The sequence below is a fragment of the Rhinatrema bivittatum genome, chromosome 7 (assembly GCF_901001135.1).
Source record: "Rhinatrema bivittatum chromosome 7, aRhiBiv1.1, whole genome shotgun sequence".
NCBI lineage: Eukaryota > Metazoa > Chordata > Amphibia > Gymnophiona > Rhinatrematidae > Rhinatrema > Rhinatrema bivittatum.
Genome location: NC_042621.1, coordinates 250736725 through 250750884, shown reverse-complemented (window position 1 = coordinate 250750884; position 14160 = coordinate 250736725). Strand labels below are relative to the sequence as shown.

The 14160-nt window shown below is 41.0% G+C and overlaps 1 protein-coding gene across 5 annotated transcripts in view; it reads left to right on the top strand.

The window, feature by feature from the left end:
* DOCK1 (dedicator of cytokinesis 1) overlaps positions 1-14160 on the top strand; it is a 1428876-nt gene that overhangs the window by 980447 nt on the left and 434269 nt on the right. The gene's annotated exons all lie outside the window — the stretch shown is intronic.

The following is a 14160-nucleotide window of genomic DNA, read 5'->3' as shown; positions in this document are numbered from 1 at the left end:
TGGTTCTTGAACTTTATATTCCAATAAAGCTGACCGCGGAGAGTGCCATGCTCTCTTGAAAGCTTTATAAACTGCACTGTATGGATATCCCCTGGAAAAAAATCTCTCTGCTAATTTACCCGATTGAAATTTAAAATCGCCGTCTGATGAACATAGGCGTCTAAGCCTGAAAAATTGGCTCACAGGAAGGCCATGCTTAAATGCTCTGGGGTGAAAGCTATGATATCTAAGGAGGTTGTTTCTTTCTGTCTGTTTGCGGTGGATGGATGTGTGAAGATGCTGATTTTGGATGGAGATGGCAATATCTAAAAAAGCTATCTGTTTGCTGCTATATTGTGTGGTGAATTGTAAATCCTTGTCAATTGTGTTAACCCAAAGAAAAAATGTTTGAAGTGAGACAACATCTTGTTTCCAAAAAATCAGGAGATCATCAATGTAACGGATCCACAAGGAGACCGCATCAAACCATCTTGAACTGTAAATGTGGAGTCTTTCTAATCTATCCATGACGAGGTTAGCAATAGAAGGGGCTGCAGATGACCCCATTGCTATACCATGGATTTGCAGGTAAAATTGAGCATTGAAAGAAAAATAGTTTTTCTGAATGACCAATTTGGCTACTTCAAAAATGAACCAAAACGGAATCCTGGAACCTTCCATATTAGTCTTAAGTGTTTCTTCAATGGTCAATAAAGCTGTGGCATGAGACACATTTGTGTACAAAGAAACAACATCCATTGTTACCAGAATTGTTGGGTCCTTTAATGTTGTGTGATTTTCCAAGATTTTAAGCACTGCTGTAGTGTCTTTAATGAATGATCTCATTTTTTGAACATGGGGTTTCAGAAATTTATCCAGAAAAATTGCCAGCGGCTCCAGCACCGACCCATTACTCGACACTATCGGTCTCAATGGAGGATCAACTGCGGATTTATGAACTTTGGGAATCCCATACATTATGGGAGTCCGTGGGTGTTGTACCAATAAAAAGTTGCGCTCCTTGCGAGTGAGAAAAGGAGTTACTTTTTCTTCCAATAAACTTTCAATGATGTTAACCAAGTCCTTAGTCGGATCTCCTTCAAGAGGGCTATAATATTTGGTGTCAGAAAGATGGGTGTTGAGCTTGGTAATGTATTGATCTCGGTCCAACATAACTATGCCGCCCCCCTTATCCGCGGGTTTTATGATTGTATTGGGATCTGACGTTATTGACCGTAAAGCTTGACGATCGCGATTTGAAAAATTAATATAAGGATGGGTTTTGCTGTTTTCAAACGAAGCAATATCTTTCAATATTAGGTCTCGAAACGTTGAAATGTTGTTGTCCATAGGACCCGGTGGTATCCACTTGGATTTCCCTCTTACTATGGAAATGTTGTCACTTGAGATTTCATTGGTGGTGCAATATAATTTAATTTGGAGTTTGCGAATAAATTTCATTAACATTATCCGGCTCTGGAATGGATCATGTCTCTGATGTGGGACAAAAGACAGCCCCAGGTTTAGCACTTTTTCTTGTGCTGCGGTGAGGATATGATGGGACGTGTTTATAACTGCGGATCGTACCTGGTCTTCGATCGGGTTTGTGGCCCCTCCGGGTAAGATGTTGTTTCCCGGTAATCCCGGTGTGTATATGCCTGGGTCACCGGATCCGACCGGTACGGCCTGCGCTGAGTCTGACGTTGCCACCTCCCTCGGCGGCCTCTTCCTAAAAAGGCGAAGACGTCGGTGTCTCTAAATTGAATACAGAAACGGAATACATGGAGCTTCATAAGCAACTGATAAGATCTCAACTTCATTCCGCCACTTTAGTACAGTATCTTCATCAACAGATTATTCCCCGCGGTCTGCGGGTAAATAAATCTCCTTTAGTTTTCAGAGAGGATGATGCATTTGTAGCCCGATGGGTTTCCATTTTAAACAAATGCTCCATAGACCTAATGGTGCTAATAGTGGAGCGCACCAAGGCATCTATTGACGAAACCACGGAGAAAATAACATCATTAAAAGAGCAGATCACTCGCGAATACTCTGCTGAACACCTTCAAGAGATCATTGACAAAAACAATAATAAATTGGATGAGTTCAAAACTTCTGTCAGACAACTCAAACTCAAAACTTTGAAAAGGGATGAAGATGACTATGCAACCAATAACGTCTATCGTTGGCTCAATAAAGAGGACAACCCATCGGACAGGCAAGTCACCTTTGAGGATACAGAAGGAAGCGGATCGAGTGGGTCGGATGAGGGTGAGGCCCCGAGATATACAAAAAAAGGTACGCAGCCGCAGCCTTTTTTAGGAAGAGGCCGCCGAGGGAGGTGGCAACGTCAGACTCAGCGCAGGCCGTACCGGTCGGATCCGGTGACCCAGGCATATACACACCGGGATTACCGGGAAACAACATCTTACCCGGAGGGGCCACAAACCCGATCGAAGACCAGGTACGATCCGCAGTTATAAACACGTCCCATCATATCCTCACCGCAGCACAAGAAAAAGTGCTAAACCTGGGGCTGTCTTTTGTCCCACATCAGAGACATGATCCATTCCAGAGCCGGATAATGTTAATGAAATTTATTCGCAAACTCCAAATTAAATTATATTGCACCACCAATGAAATCTCAAGTGACAACATTTCCATAGTAAGAGGGAAATCCAAGTGGATACCACCGGGTCCTATGGACAACAACATTTCAACGTTTCGAGACCTAATATTGAAAGATATTGCTTCGTTTGAAAACAGCAAAACCCATCCTTATATTAATTTTTCAAATCGCGATCGTCAAGCTTTACGGTCAATAACGTCAGATCCCAATACAATCATAAAACCCGCGGATAAGGGGGGCGGCATAGTTATGTTGGACCGAGATCAATACATTACCAAGCTCAACACCCATCTTTCTGACACCAAATATTATAGCCCTCTTGAAGGAGATCCGACTAAGGACTTGGTTAACATCATTGAAAGCTTATTGGAAGAAAAAGTAACTCCTTTTCTCACTCGCAAGGAGCGCAACTTTTTATTGGTACAACACCCACGGACTCCCATAATGTATGGGATTCCCAAAGTTCATAAATCCGCAGTTGATCCTCCATTGAGACCGATAGTGTCGAGTAATGGGTCGGTGCTGGAGCCGCTGGCAATTTTTCTGGATAAATTTCTGAAACCCCATGTTCAAAAAATGAGATCATTCATTAAAGACACTACAGCAGTGCTTAAAATCTTGGAAAATCACACAACATTAAAGGACCCAACAATTCTGGTAACAATGGATGTTGTTTCTTTGTACACAAATGTGTCTCATGCCACAGCTTTATTGACCATTGAAGAAACACTTAAGACTAATATGGAAGGTTCCAGGATTCCGTTTTGGTTCATTTTTGAAGTAGCCAAATTGGTCATTCAGAAAAACTATTTTTCTTTCAATGCCCAATTTTACCTGCAAATCCATGGTATAGCAATGGGGTCATCTGCAGCCCCTTCTATTGCTAACCTCGTCATGGATAGATTAGAAAGACTCCACATTTACAGTTCAAGATGGTTTGATGCGGTCTCCTTGTGGATCCGTTACATTGATGATCTCCTGATTTTTTGGAAACAAGATGTTGTCTCACTTCAAACATTTTTTCTTTGGGTTAACACAATTGACAAGGATTTACAATTCACCACACAATATAGCAGCAAACAGATAGCTTTTTTAGATATTGCCATCTCCATCCAAAATCAGCATCTTCACACATCCATCCACCGCAAACAGACAGAAAGAAACAACCTCCTTAGATATCATAGCTTTCACCCCAGAGCATTTAAGCATGGCCTTCCTGTGAGCCAATTTTTCAGGCTTAGACGCCTATGTTCATCAGACGGCGATTTTAAATTTCAATCGGGTAAATTAGCAGAGAGATTTTTTTCCAGGGGATATCCATACAGTGCAGTTTATAAAGCTTTCAAGAGAGCATGGCACTCTCCGCGGTCAGCTTTATTGGAATATAAAGTTCAAGAACCAGTAACCACGGACATCTGCGTACTCACACACACAGATAAATCGTATTTAATTATGCAGAGCATTAAAAGACACTGGCATATCCTTCAGCTACATCATATATTCACTGAACTTCCGATGTTTGCGTACCAGCGGAGTAAAAACTTAAGAGATTTTGTAGTGCACGCGGCTGTCACTCCATACAATACTATCAGCTCCCAAGGAAAACATACCGCCTGTGGCAACTGTAACATGTGTCCCATCACTATGGAGGGATCGTTTTGGCAACATCCCAAGACGGGCTACATATTTTACAAACGATCAGTTACAACCTGCAATTCTACCTTCGTGGTATATTTAATACAGTGCCCCTGCAAACTCGTGTATGTGGGCAGAACTAGCAGAAAAATCAAAACTCGGCTTTTTGAACATCGGAGCCGTCTGAACACTCTAAACATGGAGGCACCCATGGTGACCCACTGCACTTCATCCGGACATACTTTTGACCAACTCCGTTGGACTATCCTTGAGCACATTGTACCCAACATTCGGGGAGGCGATATCAATCAAATTTTGAATGCACGCGAACAATGGTGGATTTTCACCTTAGCATCAACATTCCCTAATGGCCTTAACGATTCTGTTGAATGGACATCGCTCCTCTAGTTATTCCATCTGTTCTAACTTAATCACTTTGACGTCATAATTAATTGTATCCGCCTATTGCGGTAGGTATATAAGTAATGTGTAAAATGGCGGATCCGGCTGCCCGAGAAAAGCTGCAGCCTAGTAGCAGAGCCAAGCGGCAGTGTCTGGGAATCGTAGGTATTAAATATTGTGTGATTTCATTTAAAATGCAGTGTTGCAAGGAATTGATTACCTTGTTTTTCATTTTCCAGTAGTGGCATTGTGCGGCCCCTGAGGAAGCTTTTGACAGAAACACGAGCCGTGTCGGGCCAGTGCCAACGCTCCATATCCCTACTGCATACTCCGCTTCAATACGCTACGATAAGTGACACGCTATGATACTGAATTTTCACTGCCTTACCTTGTAGCAAACTGACACAAGTTGCCATTACCCCATTGCAAATCTTAAACAGAGAGACCGATGATTTGAATTTCTTTGACGGTGTATTCGAAAAATTATCACCGCACTACCTTGAAAGTGGCGTTCCGGGCACTCACACGGTGAGCCCGCCACATTTTATGAGGTCTCACTGTTTACAAAAATCCAGGCTACAGCAAGCACTATTAACTTGATGGTATTTAGAAAGTTGACATTATAAGATTCCATCATTTGTTTTGTACAGATTTTGTTTTTGAGTGTATTTGGTATGACACACATCTGATTCTTTTCTGGTACGAGATTTCTTGAGTTTAGTTGTAAAATTCATTTAAAATAAAATTTAAAAAAGGAAAGCAGGTCATCATGTCAAGAAGAATGCCAACAAGAAACATAGACCACTCTGCAATTTGTTCCTGGGGACAAGGTCTGGCTCAGCACAAAGAATATCCAACTCAAGGTGCCCTCGCCTAAATTTGCCCCAGAGTCATCGGACCTTATTAGGTCAAAAACAAATAAAACCCAGTGACCTATCCGTTCAGGATCTCTTCCTCCCTCCTTATTCATAACTCATTCCATGTCCCCTTGCTAAAACTTCTGATCCTCAGCAGATATTTTAAGAACAAGCCTCTTTCCACCCCTATCTTTGCTGACAGCTTGAAAACAATGATTTCATTGACTCCAAAATAGTGAGAAATAAACTTTATTTTTTTAGTGGTTTGGAAAGGCTCAAGGAAAGATCCTGGGAACCGGCTGAGAACTTCAATGTCTCCATTCTGGTCCTGAGATCCCATTGCCTCTTTCTCACAAGCCCAAGAACAGATAGCCTGGAGGGTCCTGGGTGGGGGGTGGGGGGGTGTCTAAGGAGGGAGATACTGTAATACACTACTGACCACTGGTAGCTGCACAGCGGTCAGCATCCCATACCTCAAGGTCCTGAATCCACCATGGTCCCTGGCATTCTGATCCTTTTTTGAATCCTGCAGCTCTGTCTAAGGCCCTCCTTATCTCAGTAGTTTTATAGGTCCAGTGCACAAGATTTCTTCTGGGTGTGCCCTAATGATATCATCTCTATTCTCCTATAAAAGGAGACTCAGTCCTTGGAGCTGATGCCTAAGCAACAGGTTTGGTTCCATGCATTCCTCTGCATTGCTGTTCTTTTGCAGCCTTTCTCCTGTGACCCAGCTTGATTCCTGACTCTGCCTTTTCTGCTGCCTGCCCTGGCTATTGCTTGCCACTGTCTTTGTATGTACTCTGCCTACCCTGACTTGTTACTTACCTCTTGATTGTGATTGAACTGCACCAGCCCTATCCTTGCCTTACCTGCTGGTGTTGAAGGAACTCTGCCTGCCTTACCTGTCTGACCATACTTCTGTTTCTTGGTCCTGGCCATCAGCTGCTGTGAGCCCACCCTCTAGTCCATGACATCAGCCAGGAGAAAGTAACAAAAAGATGTAAAATTGATAAGAGGGAAATGTATACTGTCAAAATTGTTGTAATGTTACTGTCTATTGCAGTTTCAATAAGTTTACTTTCACTGTTACAGTATATAGACTTATGTGTGACACATGCATTGTAATTTATTTAATTCTCACCTTTTGAGATTAAAGCATCTGTATATGTCATGGTGTTTAACTGAAAGCATGGGCAAGCATTGTGTGCAAGAGGGAATGGTCTTGTCTGCTTTTAGCTAGTGCCAATATATATGCTGTATGGTTGAATTATAGAGAGCCGGTGGAAAACTGAAGATTCTGAATGTTTCTGTTAAAATAAGAGAAAGCAGTGAATTACAGAGAATGCATAATGTTAATTTTTAATTATTTAGCCCTGAGAGAGGGGAATGTACTCAGCCGAAACATGAAACACAGGAGTTCAGGAGAGTTTACGTTTCAGTGAAACTAGGAATATGCAGAAGGAAGAGGAAGAAATAGTTTATAGAAGGCCCAGTAATAATAGATCGCAAGGTGCCTGCATTTTTCTGCCACCTATTTTTCCAGGATCAGAATCTGTTAATTAGTTAATCCTTTAGTAGCCCCATGTGATTTTACTTATCAAAGTGTAAATGAAAGAATAATCTTTTGCTGTATGAAGTCTAGTAGATATTTCCTGTGTTTGCTCAGAGCCTAAATTACCAGATAACAGTAAAACAGCCAATAAAACATGCCAAGGCTGTCATGTGGATTTGAAATTGAACCAAATTTAGAGTAATTTCAATGCCTACTGTTCTGTCTTAATTTACTATGGTGCTGATCAAAGAGTGGTAGCAAAATTCTAAATTGTCTAATCATGTAAACACCAGACATGAAATCAACCTAAAAAATTATGAAGTGGAAATAGGGAGGATTTTCAGATATACCGGGCCATAAGTGCTGCAAGCTGTCTGAAAAGCCTAGAAAAATATCAGTCACATATCTCCTCACTATAATGTATAACTCATATGCATCAAATATGTAAAAAATAAGTTAATTATGATAGAAAATCCAAAGCATCACTAAATTCCAACATTGCTGGTGTTTCTGCAAACTACATTCTTCAGGGACAACTAATGAAAAAACATCTGGTGAATAACAGGGTCTGGCTAGATGGGTCACAGAATCCCAACATGCATTCAGGTTTAAGATGGGGTACGCAGATCACTGAACAGAAGGTTTAAAATACAGTGGCATCCAGTCATAGCATGGGAACCTACGTAGGCAGAAAGACCCACAGTTGGCTGATGGGCCATTGAGCTTTCGGCAGACAAATGTTAAAATGACAGAGATGCCGTCAAGATCATTGGGAGACATTCTCATAGCAGGATCCCATAATATGAACAGATTCAAATATCCACAGCTACTATCCTTTAATTGATTCTGTCAAAAAAATGATCCTCAAAAATTATTCTGAAAGAAGAAATTATGAAACAATGAAGAATGTCATTAAACTCCAAACATAAATGATTATAAAAAGCAGCAAATTTCTATTAGTTTTGAGTCTGCCGGTGTCACAGATTGTAAATCATGCAATAAACAAGTAGGGACTCGCTCCTTTGCCAAATGCAGCACAACTTAATCTATGATGAAACATCGCAAAATAGTTAAACTATGTCAAAAAAATCTAAACAATGAGTAACTAAAGGAGCTGTCAACCATTGATGAACCATTGATGTTTCAAGCAACTCTTATGTTCTGGCATTCGTGTGCTTAAAAGTTGAAGTGTCTTCCCCAAGTAGATCATTTTACAAGTGTACAGACCTCTCAGACGCCTCATCAGCGATCAACTCCTGGCTTAAGATAACAAAGGAGGTCGCAGATCTATCCTGCCCTACCACTACCAAAACTCTGAAACCTCCGCAAGCTAATAGACACCCGTGGTACACCCCGACTCTAAAAACTCTCAAACAAGAACTTAGGAAAAAGGAAAACATCTGGCGCAAATCTCCATCCACCAACACAAGTCTAATCTACAAATCCCACCTCAACACATACAGACTAGCTATTCTCAAGGCAAAAAAAGACTTCTTTGCAAAAAAAATCCATAACTTCGTATTCGACTCTAAAGCCTTATTCTCATTTGTATCATCCCTTACAAAACCCTCTCCACCAACCATCCCGGACGAACAAGCAGCCATCAAAGCATTGGAATTAGCAATCTACTTTGACAACAAGATCACCAATCTCCTCAAACCAATCACCACCCAACAGCTGACAACAACAACTCACCATAGCACCGCTAGGCCAATTTCCTTCCAACCTCGGACTCCTACACCCACCAGCACTCCGACCCACAACAAAAAATGCAGCTTATCATCATTCGAGACCCCATCATCCCTGGAAATTGAAATCATCCTCAATAAACTTAAACCATCTTCTCACCCTCTGGACACCATTCCTTCCAATCTATTACTATCGACTCCCAACACCATCTCCAAAGCATTAGCAAACATCATTAATTGTTCTTTAACCCAAGGAAAGGTCCCAGAACAACTGAAAATAGCCATTCTTAAACCACTACTAAAAAAACCTAACTTGCCAACAACAGACCCTGCTAACTTCCGCCCGATAGCCAACCTGCCTTTAATCTCATGAGTAATGGAGAGATTTGTTAACAAACAACTGTCTGATTACCTGGAGGAGAATAACATCCTCTCCCCCTTACAGTTTGGATTCAGGAAATCACAAAACACAGAAGCCCTATTAACTTCACTATCTGACACTATCCTCCTCAACCTTGAAAAAAAACAATCGTACCTCCTCGCTCTTCTTGACTTATCCGCCGCATTTGACACCGTAAATCATGAAATCCTCCTCGAGCGGCTTTCGGACATAGGAATCCAAGGAGAAGCCCACAGTTGGTTTCAATCATTCCTAGAAAACAGATACTACAAAGTCAAGATAAATAATGTAGAATCACCTCCTATCAAATCAACCAGAGGAATACCTCAAGGTTCTTCACTCTCTCCTACCCTTTTTAACATCTACCTGCTTCCGCTCTGCCACCTACTCTCCAGCCTCAAGCTAAAACACTATATCTTCGCCGATGACATTCAGATACTTCTTCCCATCACAGAATCACTCCAAAAAACCTGGGCGCATTGGAACAATTGCCTATTATCCATCAAATCCTTGTTATCCAGCCTCAACCTTATACTCAACACTAATAAAACAGAAATCCTCATCATCTCGCCCGATGAAAACCACACACTCTTCAACGTCCAAAACTCAACACAATCCATAAATCCACCTATCAACCACTCACCTTCAGTCAGAGACTTAGGGGTGCGCATCGACAATCAATTCAACCTTAAATCTTTCATCCACAACACAACTAAGGAATGTTACTTCAAACTACAAGTATTAAAAAATCTTAATCCACTCCTTCACTTCAATGACTTCCGCTTAGTAGTCCAGTCTTTAATACTGTCCAAGTTAGACTACTGCAATTCCCTTCTGTTAGGTCTTCCGCTATCATCCATAAAACCTTTACAGATGGTACAAAACGCCGTGGCGAGGCTACTCACCAACTCTAACAGAAGAGACCACATCACTCCAATTCTGCACTACCTCCACTGGCTTCCCATAAAAGCTAGAATCACCTTCAAGACACTATCAATGATCCACAAGGATATTATGGGAAGCGCCCACCTAAATCTTACCTCGCAACTCCGCCTTCACACATCAAAAAGACCTATCAGATATAACTACAAAGGTTCTCTACACACTCCCCCAATTAAAACCTCGCTAGCTAAACGAGCACTCTCCACAGCCGGGCCCACCCTTTGGAACTCACTTCCGCCAGATCTTCGACTCGAAACTTGCCATCTAACCTTCAAGAAAAACCTTAAAACATGGCTCTTCCGACAAGCCTTTCCAGAATCGCAGGAACACTTTGACACAGGTCAAAGAACAAAATAGCGCAATTTAAAGTCCACCACCAACCTAATACCCTCAGGACCATCAGGACCTTATTGATTGTTCAAAGTAACCCTACACGTTCTCTGTTCAATACTATGTTTATGGTTTAATGTAACGACCTTATTGTTTAAGGTTACTCTGTTCAATATTATGTTTATTGTTTAATGTAACGCCCCCCGGCGATAGTTGTGTTATTTGGAAACCGACTTGATTTGATATATATATATATCAAGAAAGTCGGTATATAAAAACCCTAAATAAATAAATAAATAAATAAATAAATAAATCATGAAAACAACTTCCCACTGAGTGATAGGTAACAGAGTCTAACTATCAAGCACAACCTAAAAAACTGAGAAGAATGAATACTCAGTGTGATGTCATATGTTGCACAGTGTTCACATGAAGAATGTAGTCCCAAAGATCTCAATGTGGGGACTACTGATGAAAAATCAAACTGAGCAACCAAATCTCTGAAGTCATGCTCACCTGAAAAAGGTACATGCAGAGAAGTTCAAAAAATCTATTGTAGAATTCAACATAGGATAAAAAAAAGAAAAATACAAAGAAAGCATGTGTGTGGTATAGTTTAAAGCCCATGTCCAAGTACTCTGCTTGGAGACACGAAACAGCAACTTGTAGTCTGTTAGACAGATGTAAAAAGACATTTATTTGTCAGAGCATTATGTTCTGGAGATGTATACAAAATAATTGGATACAGGACATTTGTGAAATTTAAAGTAGATTAGACTTTGACTCCTAACTTCCAAAACAAATTAGTTGTTTGCGGGTATTTTCAGCTTCTAAGGCAATGAATATAAATAAAATATGTGCATAAAGGTACGTCTAATGTGAGTGTTACAGAAATCAGTGTACGTTGTTATTTGAATTAAATAAATTAACTTGGACTAGATGAGAGTTTCTCTTTGTGCAAATTACTTCTCTAGCAATTCCTTTCTCAGAAGTTGAAGGGAGAAGTAGTATCCACAAAGTGTTATGCAGTCATACTACTTCAATTGATTTGAGTTCTGCGTTTTCATTTTCAGATAATCCCATCTCCTTTCATATTCCAGCAAAGACAGAGGTTATATCAAGTCCTAAAATTTTATGAATAGATCTGAATTAAAATCTATTTTATGTTTTATGAGATTTTTACCCCATGTTCTATTTTTGTTAAGAAACAGCAATCTATAAGCAATTTGGGCTTTTTCTTACCTTTTTAAGATCCACTTTTGAGCTCTTTTGCTTTAATTCAGTATTTCCCAACCTGTGGTCAGTGAAGCCCTAGGAGTCTGTGAAACCATCACAGGGTTCCATCAGAACTCCAGCTGTCCAGAATAAGAGCAGGGCCAGCACCAAAGCTGCATCCTGCAGTGTGAGGTATATAAGAGCCTGGTCTTACGTTGAAGAAAAAAGGAGAGCAGCATGGTGAAGATGCTCAAGAGACCAGTTCCTCGTTGAAGGGGCAGGAGCATAGCAAATTGCTGCCGGACGTCCAGAAGGTGCCGGGTGGAGGAAATGAGGAGCATGACATGTTGACGCTGAAGAGAGACAAGGAGGAGTGTGGCAAATTGATGCTACTGAGAGCCAGATTCAGCACTGAGGAAAGAAGAGGAGGAGTGCCACAAAATGACACTTTTGAGAGCCCAAGAATGCCCCGAATAAAGGAATGGAGGAACATGGCAAGTCACTGCTACTGAGAGCCTCAGTCCTGTGTTGAAGAAAGGAATAGTAGGGCAAATCACAGCTGCCCAAGACTGCCAGCTAGTCAGGTCCTGCAAGCCTGAGGAAGAAAGTGAGTATATGTTTGGGAATGTAGTGGGGGAGAGGGCAGAAAGTAAAGCACTAGGAAAAGGGGCCATGTGTGAAGGGAAGTAGGACAGAAGATAAGTGATTAAAAAAAGGAATTGTTTGTGTAAGGGGAAAGAGGGAAAGGAGTTGGGGGGGGGGGGGGCAAAGATGCATTGAAATGCACTGAATTTCTCTCTGCCTCTCCTCTGTAGTGATGGGGTCTCTCTCAAACACCTCTCCATCCCCTGTCCCCACCATTCTCTTGATCTCTGGCCCACATTCCATCTCTCTCTTTCTCTTCCCACTAGTCCATCCCCACCAGCCCCTCTAGGTCTCTCCACCAGTCTCCCCAACCAGTTTCTCTCTCTTCCTGCCAGTCTCTCTCTCTTTCTCCCCCCCCCCCCTCACCAGTTGTTCTCCCCCACCCCACTAATCTCGGTATTTCCACCAGGCTTTCTCTCTCCCCACATCAATTTCTCTCCCTCTACATCAGTGCATTCCCACTAGTCTCTCCCCCTCTCCCCACTATATATGGCACATAACCACATTTTAAAATTTAAAAGATGCAGGTTGGGGTCTGCAAATCATTTGGAGGTTGAAAAGTGGTCCACACTCCTAAAAAGGTTGGGAATTCCTGATTTAATTCTTGTTTATTTTTTTGTGGCTCTTTTTGCTTGTGTGTTATCTATTGTATATATTAACATTACTGGTTTTAAGTTTGTTTATTCAGCAAATATCTAGAAGATCAGTTACAAACGGTACAGTAATCTTAAGGTTAAAGGAAAGGGAATGAGAACACAATTTATGGAGCATGATTTGGGAAAAAATATTTTATTTTGCGAATGAATTTGAGATAGGAGGGCAGAGAAGGAATTCAATAAATAATACTAGCTACTAAAATCTGTTACAAAGGAGAAAGGTTGAATGAAAAAGCAAAGTAAATCAGTGTAGAAGCTTTATTGACTCATTCTCTCTGCCATACAATAGCACATTCGCAGTTAAGTCCCTACCTTGGTGAAAGAGCTACATTTTCCACTTTAAAAGACCATAGTGACTTTAGGTACCATTGTCACACTGTTAATAAATAGAGCGATAATGACTAATTAGGTTTTTGCTGTTCTAGTTACATGTTTGTATGTGGGAGTACAATAAATTGTATCATAACTGCATTTTTGCTAAACACAATTTTAGTGCCCTAGTGTAGGGACTTAATACAATGCAGTATTTCATGTTTACCAAGCTTTTTAAAAATGGTGTGGTATTAGTACATAAGCTCCAGAGTTAGTCTTAATAGTGCAACAGACACACAGCTACACCATGAAGAAAAGTACAGTTGAGCACCATTTAACCAAAGATCTATTAACATGAAAAACTCTTGATCTGGAAACAATTGTGGATCCCAGGCTGAGATCTATTATCCAGAATTTATATACAACACCTCAGCCGCATTCCTGCCTTACTCATAAGCCATTTTGCAGCTGACACATCCAGGACAGATCAGTAGTGTTGCTCCTTTCTTGTTCTCAGCACTTTTGACAGGAGTGCTAGTAGTGAGCCTGGTAGAAAAGAGACCAAAATATGCAGTCCAGGAGTGAGTCTGCTATTAAAGAACCAGCTTTCTGCAGAGAAAAATCCAGTAGGAAAAAGGAAAAGCATGTGCTATCTCTTCAGCAGAAAGTGCTTAAAAACACATGATCATGGGTAAGTGTTGCTAAACTCCAGGAATAATACAGTGCAAAATATTGCAAAAGCCTCAATTCAGATTTGGACAATGCTATGTGATGGGTTCTGCCAGTATCACATTGAATGTGTCAGTGACTGAGCCTATATAAATGGAGAAGGCCTAGTACCTTTCACACAGATATGAGGATTGAAGATGAATGTGAATATTCTACTGGGTGGCTAAATAAGTTTGAGTCACTATGGCA